Source organism: Diprion similis, chromosome 3 (genome assembly GCF_021155765.1).
Source record: "Diprion similis isolate iyDipSimi1 chromosome 3, iyDipSimi1.1, whole genome shotgun sequence".
NCBI classification, from domain to species: Eukaryota; Metazoa; Arthropoda; class Insecta; order Hymenoptera; family Diprionidae; genus Diprion; species Diprion similis.
In genome coordinates, this window is record NC_060107.1 from 16,730,422 (window position 1) to 16,748,267 (window position 17,846).

The 17,846-nt window shown below is 37.1% G+C and overlaps 1 protein-coding gene across 1 annotated transcript in view; it reads left to right on the top strand.

Annotated features, from left to right (window-relative positions):
* The window catches only part of LOC124416725 (flotillin-2), a 403,676-nt gene that overhangs the window by 318,915 nt on the left and 66,915 nt on the right, over positions 1-17,846 (top strand). The gene's annotated exons all lie outside the window — the stretch shown is intronic.

Genomic DNA, 17,846 nt, shown 5'->3' on the forward strand with positions numbered 1-17,846 from the left:
TTATCAATATCGTTGTGTCGATCACTTGGGCAGGTATCACCCGGAGATGCAATGCGTTGCACCAACTTATTTCTTGGTATCTACTCATTACTTCACGTTTCAGATTTAACAGTGACAATAAGTGCACGTACTCCAGTCTGATAGAGCCAACAATATTTTCAAGAGTTTGGTTTCGTCCAGCCCTTTGTGTGATGTAAATATCTAAAATTAGACATACAAATCTTGGGAACGTTTTAAGAATTTTTAGTCAGAGATATAAGAATGAAATGAACGTGAAGATAAAACACGGTATTAGCAATGGGTGACGCTTTTTTCCATTTTCTGAAAACTTTTCTTCATTTCTGGAATTTTTTTTTCATTTTTGCATAAATGATTTGACAAAGGATCGTCCGAGGTGTCGAACGTAAGTATTCGCCGCAGTTTTATACATACAGCTAATCCTATAATTACTTTTTATGGGGCAGCAGCAAACCCTCAAGGTAAGGTGTCGGTCTGCCCAGGTATCAATTGTCGCTTGTCACCTTGCCAACTCAGAGCCAATTTTTTCTGTACGATAGTACTGACTTGATGTTTTTTGCTACGTATTAGACATTGCGATCGAGTCAATTCCTTGTAAGCCAACAGTATGAATCTGTATGTTACATTCAGAAATTAATTTAATGGATGAATTTCGGGGGAAAAGAGGAATCTTCAATCATTCATACGCTTGCATATCCCTTTAACATTGGTTAGTCATATCTTATCAGGACACTTCTCTCTATTTGTTAATCAACACGATATACTAAGAATATTCGGCAACAAATCATATCATTTCGCAAGCGACTATTTCGTCACTTCAATCATTGAAGTTAGGTACAGTTGAAATTCTACAATGAAACATTCATTCTTCACACATCATACACATTAAAATACGCCAGGGCTTGAATACAGTTTATAAGAATTCACATAATAAATAAGAAAATGGGAAAAAACACCTGTCGAAACATTAGATTGTCGTTGATGAAATTGTTGAAATTGAAAAGACGTTAATTTATAAAAAAGAACTCATCCAGATCGTTGACTGAGGATCTATAAAGACTGATAGCGTTGACTGAAAATTACTTATCCTCAGTCAACGCTCCGTATGAGTGATGTCGGCTAACCTCGGTTGTCCTCGGTGTCCCTCGTGCCGAACCTCGTGCCTCCTCGTGTATGTACGGCTCAGTCGGTAACTATGAGTAGACCGTCCAGCTGAACGTTACAATATACTTATAAGTAGATAGATTATAGAATGTGTAGAGGTATCGGTAAAGAAAATTAATATTCTAATAACATTTTTTTGAGAACAAACTCTCATTGTCAGAATTAAAAGAAGAAAGAAACAGAAAAAAAGAAAAAATAATTTCGTTCGACGACTTTTCCGTAACGGCTGCTCAACCACCCAACTTCGAAGGGCTGAATGACCTGTCAACCCCCTTCCACTATGCAAAAGCCGGTCCCGATCTAAGGGGCATACTTTGGGAGTTCTCCTCGTAAGTTAGGCACGACATATCGCAACCTCCTCATAAGGATAGATCTCATAGATATTATCGTTGTTAGGTAGGTTTTACAGGACATGGATAAGACATAAACAAAAATGAACGATATGAAACTATATCCTTGTTAAATTGAACAAATTACCGTATTGGTTCAATCAATATTTAATAGTCTACTCATCATGATGAACCAAAAGTTCGTTCAAAAAAGAATTTTAACTACACTGTGGCTATCAGGACAAATTTTCAGCAAGAAAGTAAATTTTTTCCAACATCCTTAAGGGAGGACCCTCGGGAGGACCTTTCCGAAATTTTGACAAAAACCAGTCGAAAAATCGTTTTTTGTTTTTTTTCGGAAAAATGCTTTTGCCAGCCAGACCCACCTGGTGGATCACAGTTTTCAGCCAGCGGACCATTTTCTATGGGTTAGACAGCTATTTTTTAAGTTTCAAAATATCCCTTTCAAAATTTTGCGCTCCAAATTCTTGTCAGTTACTTCGAAGAGTTTGAAAACCTGCAACTTGACTACAAAAATGCACCATGTTCTGCAGTGTCTCGAAACTGCTGTGATTTTTTACAGCATAAATGAAAATTACTGCAAAATCATCTTCGGGAGAATGGAATTTTTGAGTTTGGACGTACGAGGACGTTTATTTCGAATGATTGTGAAAAAAGGGAAGTAGTTATTTTTGTTCACAAAATACTTGGAATTCCTAAACGATAATTTACGGTAACCTATCATTATCTTCAAGATATATTCATTTTAATAAGTAAACTTCAAAAACTCAAATTAACAATTTAACCCATACTGTAAAACGGAACCAAGCTACCACATTGAAAAATAAACAATACATCGCTCAATCCACCGTTCTTCACCCAGCTATCCGAAACTGGATTTTCGGTTTGTCTGCTTTTGAACTGACATGCTTCCTGCACTTTCTCCAAACAGTGTAACCTGATCCATGTCACCGCCAAAGTGTTTAATGTTATTCTGGACCCACTTCAAAGCGGGTACCTGGTCTTTCGGACCCCAATTTCTGGAAGCCACTGCGTCACCAGTACTCAAGAATCCAAGTGGACCCATACGATAGTTTAGCACGACCAGAACCACGTCTTAGAGGGTTCGCAGCTCCATTGGTGAATGACCTACCGTAAATGAGCAGCATGACAGGAAGTGGCGTGGAGTTTCCGTTTTCGGTGAGCTGAACAAGCAATAAGTTGATCTGATCGATCTCATATGGAAACTTCTGGAGGTGTCACGCTCCGATGTTAACGTATTTGTAAGGTTGTAGAATGGGGTAAAGAACTTCATTTGCATAGAATACTATCCTGAGAAGTGGGGGTGAGATTGAGATCAACCCCTGGGAATATCAGGCTTCATCACACTTTACCTCTTCTTACGATATTTGAAATGTTTTTTTCGGATTCGGTTCCAAAAACGAAAAACTACCAATTCTTAGCAAGTGCCGAAATTTAAAATCTTAGATTGAGTTCAAGAAATTTGATCGCAATTTGATCAAAATTGGTATCGCGGTGTCTTTGGGGTTTGTGACTTTGAATTTGAAATCAAATTTTCAAAATATAAAATTGCGGATCCCAAATTGAGCATGGATCGACTTTGTCGGTCCCCGATTTCGAACGAACTTCGACCAAGATCCGCCACATTAAATTTTCTAATTTCGTTCTCTGTTTCGAAATCAGTAATACTAATAACGGCGAGATACTAATTTTCACGATGAGCATACAAAATAGTTGACAATTCTACATAATCTACATAATCATAATCAATACAAAATCTAATTACGTTAGATAGTTATTACGAAACCTCGCTGAATTTTTTATCATTTTCTGGCTGTCTGATTTCGGAGCCAAAATCATAACTTCAAAATTCACAATGACTGGCCCAAAATATCACCCTCAATTTATCAAAGAGGGTTGAAATTTCATGAAAAGCGGCAGAGGCCACAAAATCACCTTTGGCGTGTAAACGTTCAGATACAGGCAATCCTCTCGTCCCAATTTTGTGCCTGACAATATCTGAGGGCAAACGCTTGCATCAATCGTAGCATTTCGAACGCCGATCCAACCTTCAGCCGGCACAGGATTAGCGAATCTGCGAAAATATGGGATCGAAGTGTTATTTTTGTTTGTTTTGTGTTAGTTGCCAAAAGAGACCCAAGCCCATCAACGATGCCTGAAGATGTATAGACCTACAGTTCTGGCTTATATTTCATAACAGTTTGGGGGTATTAGCAGTTTCACGTATTATCAACCAAGCAACTGACCACGCCGGTAAAAGAAATTCTTCATTACCAACAACTGTCAAGTGCAAAACGTTGGTAACATACCGTCGTCGTCGCCAAATTGAAAAGTTGAGAAAATCACGTACAAGAACTATATGTATGTACGTCAATCAAATAGAGTGCTTATAAAGACGCGTTGTACACCTCGAAAAAACGCGGGGGTGCAAAACATCTACACCGCTCAAGCGATCAGAATGAAACTTGGGCAATTAATGCCTTATTTTGGCAAAAAGTGAAGCGTCTTTTTACTTTTACAAAATTTGGAAAAAAATTTTATTGATTGGTTACCACCCACAGAAATTGGCCAAATTTTCACAGTTGCACGCACTGGATCGAACTATTCGGTATGATGCCACTCGGCGGTGATTAAACACACATCTTGAGCCCAGTTCCATGAGATTTGATGGTGGAATAACGAAATGGCAGCTGATCTGGTTTTCGAATTTCACCATCAAATCGCATGGGACTCAGCTTAAAATGTGTGTTTCAACACCGTCGAGTGGCATCATACCGGATAGTTCGATCCATTCAATGCAACTATGAAAATTTGGCCAATTTCTGTGGGTGGTAACCCATCTGTAAATTTCTTTCCAAATTTTGAAAAAATAAAATGACGCTCCACTTTTTGCCAAAATAAGGCATTAACTGCGCAAGTTTCACTCTGATCGCTTGAGCGGTATAGTAGTTTTGCATCCCCGCGTTTTTGAGGTGTACAACGCGTCTTGATAAGCACCTTAAGCACCTCTATGACCTTCAATTTACCTTTTCATCATTTTTTTTTTTTTACGAAGTCAACTTTAAGATACAAATATTTTTGAAAAATTTCGTACTACTACATTTTTAGTTACAATCGTTTCAAGAATGTTGCTATGAAGAATTTTTTTTTTTTTTTGTTTGTCGAGCACTTTTAAAATTATGAATTGAAAAAATTCAATGTCTCAAGTTTTCAAAACGTCCCAAAAATTCAAAAAAATTCGTCTCCTTGCCAGAAGCACGTTGAAGATATTTCGGAGGCTGAACCTATTTTATGAGTTTTTGCCAAAATTTGGAAGCGGTAATTGGGTTTTTATCACGTTCTTAATGTGCTTGATGAAAGGTTTTTGCTTCGGAGGTGCTTTTTGGGGGGATACTTACTACTTACACATGTCCAGCCGAAAACACAAAAATAGTAACCAATTACCAAGCATCAGCGACTAGCAAAATTGTAATTAATCAATTTTGAATTACAAACTAAACATGTGATTTGTAATTCAGGTATCACCAAAGTACAAATAACATTTATAATTCGAGGTACATGCATAAAATACAAAAGTAGCTTTTAGTTTGTAATTAGGACAAAATAAAATACAAAATACATTGTCATATAAGTATGTACTACACAGTTAGTAGTATGTTTCCACACGTACGTGTACATACTTTTTGTAAATCCTGATACTCACAATCAGATACTTTCCTACACGTCCGTATATTTCTGCAGATACCCACGTACAATTAATTTTGATATCAACTGGCAGCCGATAATGACAAATACAATTTGTATTCTATTTTTTCTAATTATAATTCAGATTTCATTCTGACCCGCCTATCCATCCGACAACGGAGCAAATAAGTTCAAATCCCCTATCACAAAATACAAATGGAGTAGCGGAGTTAATTAAACAAAACACAATTGTAATGAGTACTTATTCTTTCCGAAGTAACGAATACAATTGTAACCAATATCAAAATTCTTTGTAATCAGTGATTAAAATGCATCAACCTTTACGTGTCATTAGTGATGCCCAACGCTGATTATGAGTATAACCTAATTTATTGACCTAATATAATTACTGAGTGATTGACACTCAGTCCATGCATCCAATGAACAAATGAATGAATACAATTTTACACACCTGAGATTCCCCGTCGGCGGTTGAGCATATGGAATTCCAAGGAAAGCGGACACTTTTCTATTATGACGGGTGGTCAGTGTTCTGCCGATCAGGGTGCCTTGAGGAATGGTCAGTATCGGATGATCGAGGATATTCCTCGATTCGACACAACTCCAGAAGGAAAAAATGAAACTGACAGTAAGCAATAATGGCAAAAATGAACGTTCCAAAGCCATTTCACGTCTTTATTTGGTAAAAAAACGAGTTTAAATCCAGCGTGGTTCCACGGAGGCTTATTTGATCTCAACTGAAGTAAATAAAGTTCACTGTCAGCCCGTTTACATGTACGTAGTTTCAATCGATAAAACACGTTTTTGAAATTACAAAATCTTGTGCGTTGCTCTTGTAACAGTGTTCAACCGGTTCAACGTTACCACCAATGATCAAATAATTTTAATTTCTAGTGCGATACTGCCCATGTTTTGTACAGTCTCTAATCACTTAGCCCTAGAATGGTACACTTATTTTTTTTACCACCTAACTATACACTTGGGGTCCAAACGTATCACACAAGTTCGATCACGATTATCATTGTTATAAGTGAGAAATTTTTATTGAGTGCAGATGCAACCCTCAATTTAACTGAAATACCGAATTCTAAAGCGCTGCCTCGACTAATGCCCAAAAAAATGAATAGCATCATTGTATATGCATACTTAGCCAGAAAAAAGGAAGAAACCTCATAATAACTTCGGTCAAAACATTTGTAAAAAAACTTCGTAATAACATCGACCAAAACGTCGGCAAAGAAAGATTGCAATAACATCACTAAAAGACGTGGCTGAGGATACGTCGAGACACCTAAATCCATAACGTAAGTAAACGGAAAAATATCGAGAATACTCACAAAGTGACAAATGAAGGACTGTTTACGATGTCCGTAACCGTAACCGTCACTGCTTCAGTATAAAGTTGGAAAAAAGGGAATCTGCGCTATGGTTTACAACGCTAACTGGTGACGCTTTCCTAGAATCCGTTTCAGTAGAGTCTAGCCAAATTCTAACCTCGCATTGACGCGTTTCTACAGATAGCTAATCAGATTGTAGATATTTACTGCATGTCTGGGTATTCGTTGTAGATGCAACCAATAGCAAGGTTCTACCGTACGAAGATTTTAGACGAGCCTCAAATTTTTAGGCTAACTAATGTTTACTGAACCGGTTACGATTACGGTCACGGAAATTATGAACCGTCCTTAACATGGTGCAATGTCAATAGATCCATAAAGCAAGAAAAGCATCACCAAACAAAGAGCAGCAACCGAGTTTACGAAGTGCTTCTAAGTTGAAAATGAGAGAATTGAAGCAATTCATTCGAAATCAATCAAGCGTAAAAAAATAGAGGACTCGGATAAAAACTTGACTCTGCCCTGTAAGCTCAGGTGCAAAAAAAGGGTTGTGTGGTTGTATGAAACCACGATGAAAGTGAAACTTTTCTTCGGATCGTACGCATGCAACTGAAAATTTTCGTCAAGTTTTACCACTCCGCGCTCCGACCACTTTACCCCCACTCTGCGGCCGCCCGTCATGCGTGATGTGATGCCGTGACGCGTTACGTGACGCGATAGTCGGACGAAAAAATGTGTGGCGATGTGATGAAAGTTTCACTTTAAAAATAAACCCTGTTGTTTGCTTTATTCCTCGCTGATTTAGAAATGTTTCTTTTTTAAAGAACAAAGATTAAGGGGGTATCCAATTCGCATCTCGCCGAGGTCCTGATGCTGGCTTACGCAGATGATAAAGTTATTTCGGCTGTCTCCTACGTGGCGATGAAGAAAATACTCAAGTTTCCGTATCACTATAATAGTCGTCATGAGATAATTTTGAACACTGCCAAAACGAAAGTGAGTCTTTACCAGAAGAGCAGTCACGGGCACAAAAAAAGCACGCTCCATTTCGCTATGGACCTGACATCATCGAGTATGAAAAATAGTAGATTAATTTAGGGGTTCCAATGCTGCAGACCGCACTTTTGAAGAGGCCACGAAAGAATTTGTTAAAAACGGGAAAGTAGCAGTTGCATAACCTGTTGCCTGTAACCCGGATGAAGGCAAATGGGAGAAAATTCTCGATGATCTTTTTCAAGTCCTCGTGATTTCCGCAATCTCTGACGCTGCCCTAGTATTCACTATTCAATACTTGTTGTTGAACGATTTCGAAAGAATCTAAACCTTACATTTCAAACGGCTCTTGAGTCTACCACAATTTACCGCTTCTGCTGGATAGTTCTGAGTGTGTTGATATTTGAGTAGGTGACTACTGGGTGAATAAAAACCCTTCATACAAATAATACCAGATATCCATTTACTTGTCTTCAGAGACTGGCGTCTTCGCCATCTGTGAATCCCAAGTGTGAACAGTATAACTGGATAAGCCAGGCGGAAAAAACCTTTTTCGAACCCATCGATATGGCATACATCTTGGATTGCCTTACTCCAGCCTCGCTGCTGGAGAATAAACAAAACCTACTGAATATGTATACGCTATACCTACACAGTAAAGATGTACAGAGCCGTAACTCCTCTAGCACGTTAATATAATTTGTCGAGACTTTACTCTATTGCCTAACCGGTAGAAGGTACCTATGTCATAGAGTACGATGGAGGTTGTATAAGATCGTAGCCAAAATGAGGTTATTATTTTATACAATAATAATCGCGTTATAATTGGCTTGAGGCACACAAGCTGTTCAGATTATTAATAAGTGGTACGACAATTGAATTGCCGGAGGCGGAAATCACAAAATTACTTAACTTCACACATTCATCTTCCCTTAGTGATATAAAAAAAAATCATACTTATTACAATTCTGATTATTAATGAAATTTATTCCTATAATTGAAAATCACTAATTGCAACTGTCATTTGTAACTAAGTGAATTGCTGATTGCAATTGCGATTTATTATTCCAGTAAAAAAAGTCCATACCTCTAGTCATATTTGTTAATTTATAACTAATATAAATTGCTAATTGGAATTGCATAATTCAAGTTAAAAGGATATTGTTTAACCTGAATTTTCTCCAGTTGAAACGGTAGAAAATGGTAATATCCAAAAATATATAAGTGTATAGATATACGTGTAAAATATAAAATAGTTTTCGTTCTCTCAAATTCCCAGTGAACTTTCACCTATTGGCAATTCAGTTTTCTTAATTAACGCTCGTGGCTTGTATCAACAGTATTCAAGATACTTCAAGCACTAACGGAGACGTATTTTTTTGTCTGTTTCAGGTATGCATACAGTAACGGTAGTTCATCACTAAACAACTTCTACCGCAGCTACACCCGAAATGTTAGGTTTCCCACGAAGATAGGCAAGTTCAGATTAAGAATATCGCTCTCTACTTGACACGATTTTACTTATATTCTATATTTTACTTATATTTTACCTATGCCGCACATATTTTCACACATATCTTTCACTGTATCTGATATGCATATTTTATCCAACACATGCTCTGAAAGTTCGATTTTCGGAGCCTGTGGAGCGTGCGTAAAGTGCCCTATTTCCGAATAGTGTAGTTCAACAACGTTGGCGCATGCGTACAACTGAAATCCCTGATTTTACGCACAATTTCGAATAACTCAATTTTACGCACTGTTTCATTGAACGTAATTTACCTAACCTGATTAAAAAAAACATTACAACCGTCGAAAAATCAAAAGACATGACCTTTGGATGAGATTTACTTGAAAAACTTATTTCCCCCCTACGGATGCAAGAACTTTTCCAAGTCACATTTCTCTGTATCATCAATAGTAACCAAATTATTCGGGGTAACAGAGCTAGATGGACCACCCTGTATTAATGAATGAACTCCATACTTGGAAAGATTACAAATATTGCACCGATACTAAATTAACTCAATAGTTTTTAGGTAAAAATCAAAAAAATTTTATCAGTTGATAAGTTTTTCAAGGTAACGTTGTCGAGTTTTTTTATTTATTTTTTTTTCATTTTTGGATTTTTACTAGCGCTTAGAAGTCAAAACACCGATTTTTGACTAAAAAGTCAACAATTCAGCTATTATAAAAATTACTTGAAATTAAAAAAAAATAAGAAAATACTCGACAGTGTTAGCTCGCTGGTAATGTGTAGAAAAAGTGTGCAAAGTTTGAGAAAGATTGGTGCAGTAGATTTTGAGTGGCAATGTGCACCGACTTTGAAAACGCAAGTTGTGGGAAAATCGAATTCAAGATTTTCACAAAAAATTGAAAAATTAAACATCAATAAATAAGTGTTTTTTTTTTTTTTTTACTTACACAGAATCATTAATACCAGATCCATACAATACAGAGCTTTCACCTTGGATGTCTATTCATGCACATTTTCACATTCACATTCCTGCTGCGCATGCGCTATAGATTGTATGAGAGGGACGGAGACTGAAACGCTCTATTTCCATTAGTTTTTATCTGATTGATTTAAAATTTTAGCACAATAGTCTTGTAATGCTGTACATTTATCTGACAAATTTTGAAAAAATCGATAAGGAAAAAACCTATCCTCCTGCTTAAAAGAATGTTCTATTTTAGTTGGTTATGTTGGATTTCTTCGTTAACCTACGTTTATCTATTCTTCCAAATTTCTTCCAATGTTTACGTAACCTACCGGAATTATTACTTGTTTGATGATACTTAAAACACGCTACATTTGGGTAACAAAAACTAGTATTTACTGGAATACCGGCCACTTCTCAATAGCGAACAATATTTCTATCCTCGAAGGTGTCCACTATTGGGAGGTGTCATCATTAGACTTACTAGATTTCCTGTTCATCGCTACAAAACTTGTTCCCATTTTGTATTCAGAACTCTATTTTTCAATCACGGTTAACAATGAAAATGTTTGAGGAGTGTACAGTAATCACAATCAGATATTTCTCTCCGTATGGTTGATTAAACTCCCTCAAAAACCGACAAATCAGGGACCTTACTAAATTTCTTTGACGATTGGCTGTTATAATTGTCCCAGTTAGGAGACATTTCCAGTTTCACAGTCTTTTCTACCTAAATTGCTCAGGTGTTTGGACAGCTAATTTCGGTGTGTCTCGGCATTCCTCGATAAATATGCACACTCGCAAAAAACCACGGTACACCTTCATGTGGGCTCTCAATATTGTGACCACCTGTCATAATATTCAAATCGATTGATATTCGGCATCGACCGACTTGGTCAGGGATTCCGAGCACGAATTATGAGTTATAACGCGGCAGAGTTAGAACAGTGTAGAGAACAGTGCATCTGTCTTCGTCGATCTGTATTATTCTACTTCAGCCATGGTATAATTGTTATACCTAAATTTCATGGCGGTAGGTGAAGAATGCATTTATTCTAACGTGAAACAGAAGTACTTACTGTGCGTTGCGAAACGGAACATGCATAAAAATTATGTAAATCCCTGAACTATAAAACTGCTGAATCAGACCAATTATTCCCAATCAATGCGATAAGCCCATTGTTCGATAGACAATCGCATTGTATACAAGCTATTAAAGGTTAAGTTTTTTCCAAAGATTTGCTAAAGTTATAGTGGCTCCGGAGGTGGTTGATACACGCGATTCAAGTATATCATTAAGTACGTAGTATTCCAACCTTTATCGATCGAGAAAGCTCGCATTATTTTTTTCCTTCATTAAATGAAGAAATAAACGGAAGGGGTTCTAATTTCAACGGTGCATCGCCCTTCCGCCACGGAATTCGGGAGGTTAGTCATATTCCAAAAGTCATCAAATAAATGTGTGGTTTAATGATTCGTGTTACTATTCCCACATTTCCCGCATTTCAGGAGCCAAAAAGTGCATAGTTGAGAGACTTTGCGCAATTCCGAAAAGTATTAGGAGTAAAATCAGCCAACGTGATATTACGTCCCAGCCTATAACTATGACGTTACCCTCCCCGTACCGTAACTTACCGACGTGTAATTACCATATGAGAGATTCACATGCTCATACCATAGCTTTAAGATCCACATCGATCTAGATATAGTTACCATCTTGTGTGCAATGGTTTTGCACCGACCAATCTGCATACAACATACCATCTGTTATTTCGCAAGCGAGCTTACATTCGTGTAATGCTATGCAGTATATATGATTTTCGTAATTTCTCACGTGACGAGAAATGAACTTTGTAAAGAAGAAATCTATAACAAATCGAAATTCAAATAAATAACAGAGGACAACAAGTATAAATGAATTTTGATTCCCGTAACTACATATCATATTCTTCTGGCTGCAGCTAAAATGTATTCAATTGAATTTTTATACTTTAAACAAACCTGAAATTTCCATTCGGCGGTTGTACACAAGAAATTCCAAGAAAAGCTGATAAAGTTCGATTCCTGTGCGTGTCGTACCTACTTTTTCGGGATTCCTCAGAGAATGCCAACCCTGGGTTGATCAACACCTACTTGTTTAGCGTCGCATAGAGGAAGATACATTTTCAGCACCAATGCTAGAAAAAAATATTGAAGTTCATAGCACGCACCATCGCGTGCAGTCTCAAAATGCAAGTTTAGTTCATAATATTATATTCCCAGTATGGCTTATGGTTGAGTTCATTTACTACCAACATGTCAACTCATTACAGTTCTGCACAGTCGACGAATTGGTACGGAAATATGTTTTCTTATCGCCATATGTATTCAACTGTCTTGAATTCTCCACATTGCAATTGTTGTTGGAAATGGATGTACAAATATTGTGACATTATGAGGTGAAGCGAAATCATCAGAGTATAGTAGAATCCACTCCACAGCAGTCAGCTCAAGGCTCGAAGCTTCCCATCGACTCGACCAAATTTTATTCTTTTGAGATTGCATTATCGCTGATTTCCAAGAACACATTTATAATTATGTTATTTAACTTTACAGATACTCAAAATCCTCTTAGGATTACTTTTCAAAAAAGACTGGCTTACTGTTAAGCTACCTCGGTGTGAAAAATGTGAATAAGCCAGTTTTCGGCATCACTTAGTGTGAACAATTTTTGCGATCCTCTTGATGACTAAATGACATTGTATCACATTTCTTCTTTTCACATATTGACTAGTGAGACTTATGTCTTTCACTTGTGATATGATAAAATCTTAGCATTAGTTTTGGGCATGACTAATTGATATGGAACACCAGGGCTTTGCTCTAAGCGTTTTGCATCTCATGAATTGTTAGTGAGAAACACATATTATTGTTCACCATATTAAAAACTTTGGGAGCAAGAACCAAGTCGGCATCTCATCGAACCCAAGAGATATGTCGAGAAATCCGCGAAAACACTTTCCAAGATTCAGAGGTTTGGGCTAGCTGTTGATGAGTCACTTAGGACATGTTTCTGCATACCTATGGGGCATTCCAGGTTAATTGGAATAGGGTCGACCACTTAATTACGTGAAGTCTGCAGCCAAAACCAAAAATATCCCAACCAAAACTGAACCAAACAATGTTATGCCATAAGTTTTTCACAATTTATTAATTTATTCCTCGCCTTTTTTTTACATAGGATGATAACATCCGCCCTAAACATTACTTGCACCGCAGTAATCCTGATTCCTTCATGATTAAAATGTAATTCAAAAATGTGGTCATGTTGAGCTAAAATGCTTGTCAAAATAATATGAAATATTAACGATTGCAAATGTAGATGGCCCTACTGACGCTAAATTATGCCTCTCTTATTTATTTGTTTATTTTATGCAGTTTCTCTTAAATTTTTTTCACTCTACTTTTGGTTACCAGGATTGATGATCTGCCGATATTAGCAATGGCGATTTCATTCTCTTCGATGTCTCACAAGATATATATATTTGACTTCACACTAACGTAATGACTATTTAAGAAACGAACGATAATTATTATCGAAGTCTGGTTATTTGGCACTATGGAAGGTACTTGTAGAGACAAAAATTTTATACGTTGTGCTCCGCCGCAAGACTATATCAGAGAAAGCTGTTGCCCGCAAAAGAGAGCTACCACAAGATTCACTTTCGCCAAAATAGGCAATGTAATTGGCGTAACCGTGCACCACGTGACTCATTCTTTGAGTGAAATTCACTTTAGTCCTTGTTTTGATTCTTTGGCGGTCAATACGAATCGTTACAGAATATTGAAAGGACAGTGTGACATAAGATTTATTTCCTATGTCAATGTTGTTGTCCTCCGTAATTGAAAATGGTTCCCAGTTTTTGTTATTACCAAGAGCGCAGGTTGGCTGAATAGTTTTTTGGTTTGAGGTTTGGAATGGTTGCTACTAACAAATTCACGCTCATGTTGAATTGCCAAATTACCTTACCCCCCTATCGCAAAAGATTTCCACAAACTTCACCCCAATGCCATTTCGTCATCAATCATTTCGTAATCCTTCTCACTTCGAGTTTCGTTTAGACTCGAGAATATTGCTGTATATGGAAACAGGTACGTCACCGTGTTCCACGCTATAATTTATTGTGGTGCCACTGTACTGGAACGATTTTCCGAACATGCCCCGGTAACCATAGATGTAAAGATATTGTCGATTCACAGCCATTGTGAATTGTTGTTGAGTACATAGTAGACTACGAATCGATAGTTGACGCCACTCACTAGCATCATGAAGTTTGACAGTAGCTACCGAACAATGGAATCGTCAATTGTTGTCAATGCGAAACACTTTACAGGTGCAATTTTTCTGCTACCTACCAAGTTCCTGTTCACTTTAAAATCGCTGCAGTAGTGCGATTTTATGGTTTCAACCCAAACCGCTCCCAAGTCAGTTAAGTACAATCAATTGAATAGAAAAGGCAAGAGTGGTTCATGCTTCCCAGAAACTCATCGAACCGTGTCTCGTTTTGGTAAAAAGCTTATAAAGATGTCGAAAACACTTTCGAAATAGTTTCAGAAACGGAGAAAAGTATTTACTATGAACGATGTGAATTGTTTAAAACAAAAGTAAAAAATTTGCTAAAAAAATGCTGATAATTTACAAGAACAATTTAGAAATCCAAAAAATCATCACTAACTAACCAGCTGAGAACGATTCGAATTGCCCGCAGTCTGCGATAATCCGTCACCCTGGCAAACACCAGTAATCCGTGGGATATCGTGGTCTTGACAGTTACAAATCAAGTTTGAGGACAGTCTGTAAGAATGGCACCATTGATACCTGGCTCATCAGTTGGACCCCAGACGACCGACGAAAACGAATCCCAACCCAAAAAGTTCGAGTTTGCATTAATGATTTCCGAAATGTCGACTACCTGCAAGCATTCGATCAGAGAATCCGTTGAAAGTTCGTTTGAACAGCCGAAATACTTGCTAAGTTCAAATGCTTGGCTGGCATAAGCAGCACTGGGCAGATAGGCCCTTGCTGGAAGAACGGATTCGGGTTCCATTATGCATTTTTGAAACAGCCCTATGGATGAGGAAATTGATTATTTCTTCGTCTCAAAATATGCAATGAGGCTGAAGTTGGCAACGTTAACGTAACGAGGTCTCGTCCTTCCAAAATGATAGTATGTTTTGTATATCGTGCTTTACTAAATTTGAGACATTCCCGAAGGTGCGAAGTAGCCATTTTTCCTGAACATGCATCGGTACAGTAACGTTACTAACTTCATCCTCATAATATGCACTGTTGAATTCATAGAAGTTATCAAAAAAAAAAAAAAAAAAAACATGGCGTAACTCGCTGCAATCAAATAAACAATCTACTTTCGGCCGGCAACAGTTCGAATTGAGAATGAATGATGTACCCAAATTCAGACAGAGTTATCATACACAGATATAAAAATTGTCGAGCCTTGCGTACCGTTCTATAAATACGATTTAATATTCAGAAATTTGAATCTTACTTGGAAAATTACTCATTTGTAAATCTTAGCTTGTAATCAACCATGGATCGAACGGTCAACTTCGGTCAGGTTTTTACGCATGTCCCCACCGATCGGTCAGAATTACCTTTCCATTGCCAGGAGGAGTTTTTAGTTTTAAGCTTAACTAACAAGAATCCGTCATTTAGGCAAACTCTCCACCCGCATGCAACGAACGTGGACAAAATTGTTTGAAGCAACAACACAGTCTACGAGAACTCCTTGGAGCGACGCGATGCTCGAGTTGAACTCCTTAACGACGAAAAATGAAGTCGAACTTGAACGAACAATGTAACAAACCATTCAGCAAACCTAATCACTATCACACAAGATGTACTTGAGGACGTGCACGCAAAGGAAGTTTCCTTTACGATTTCCTGTAAGGAGCTTTAGTGATTTTCTTATGAAAATTGATTAAAATACAGCATTTCACTATCCAAAGCTATGTTCTCATTTTGCAAGCTTGCTAATTTTGTAGTCAAGGCAGAAAACTAGCAAACTCAATGTGATGTTTCACACCATTTTTCGGTGGAAATGACTAGTTCTATCAATAAACTCTATTCTAACTTTTTTGTAGAAAGTTTCCTACTCTTTTCTTCATACGTATACCTTATATCCATAAGACCGACAGAAACGAAGATATTCGTGAAAAGTCGGAAAAAGGTAATTTTTTCACCGTTTTTGTGTGTCTGTTACATGTTATGCGCACAATCGAATTCAGGGGATTTTTCACACCTTATTTGGAAATCTGAAAGGTAAGGTATACCAAGTTTTAGCTTGGTTGGCCTTTTTCGAAGATGAGCCCATTTTTTTCCTAAAGTTCTTTGACTATAATGACAAACGGAATGGGTCATACCCATAATAATTTACCTAAAAACCCCTTAGTAGGAGAAACCTCACTATTGAGAATCCCGAACTCAGGAGAACGGTTCAGCTTCTCTAATGAAATCGATTGCTCGATTCGTTCTGTAGTATCTAAATTCTCTTGACATTTTGGTGGAACTACCAAAACCGAAAAATTGATAACTTCCTCGAGATTGCTAAGAAATTGAGCTGTATATAATATTTACATTCAAATTCGGCGATTGGTCTGGAGATTGATGTAGTGAAAATGACTAATAATTCCAACTAAATCCCTCGCAATAGCACCTGGTGTGAGTTTCAACATCTTTCAATTTCAAATACCTTTTTCAATTTTCATTTAGTGAGTGACTTTTGTTCTACCCAAAATTTTAATTAAATTTTTAAACTTTTTTCAATTACTATGTTCTGGGATAGAAGGACGGTATTGACAACAGGTTGTCAATACGTCTCTATACCCACCCGAGATGTTGCTTCGGATACTTTGGGGTCCGGTCTTATCGCTGTCCTGAATCCTAGAATGATGGACTGAAGGATAATGAAGCAGAGAAGGATTACCTTTTGGTTATATAGAAACTTTATTAGAATTCAGGACTTTGATTGGGTAACTAGACAGAATGCGTTAGGAATAGGTGAGGTGATTTTTTAGGCTGGAACTGAGGTTGGAAGTTGAGGTGCGAAAATCCAGGATAGTTGGGAATAGAATCAGCAGGTAAGTAAGGGCGCCAACGAGTGGTGTGAGGCTGGATAGAAATAGGAGGACAGGATTTAGAGTATACTGTTACCGTAAGGAATATCGAAGAGATGGCAAGTAGAGGCGAGAGGTTGTTGAGGAAGATGAGTAAGATGGGTGGCGGAACGTCTGACGTAACAACTATATTACATTTCATTTTGAATTTGTAACTAAACTTTTTCCAATTACACATTACATCTGTAATTTGTGGTTGAATTTAAATTAGTTTATCTACTTATAGAACTAGGGTTAATTACAAATATATTGTGTATTTGTAAAAAGTTTAATTACAAATTTAAATGTAATGTGTAATTGAAACAAGTTGAATTACACATTACTTTTGTAAACTGTGATTCAAAAATAATTTTCATTACAAGTAAAATGATTTGTAAGCAAATTTTACTGTAAGAAATAGAATCTAATTATACTGGACATTTAGTTTTCCTTTTTTTAGACCTCTTTTTACGCTTTTCTTTTTACTACGTGCTTTCTGTGAGTCAATTTTATCAAAACTTATTTTCTGTGAGTCGATTTTCTTTATATTTTTCATTATAGGCACGCGAAAGTGAATCGGAGTAGCTGCAAAGGATTATAAGTGATATGTAATGGTTGTCACTCAAATTTTCTATATTTTTATAGTTTTTTAACATTTTTTCACA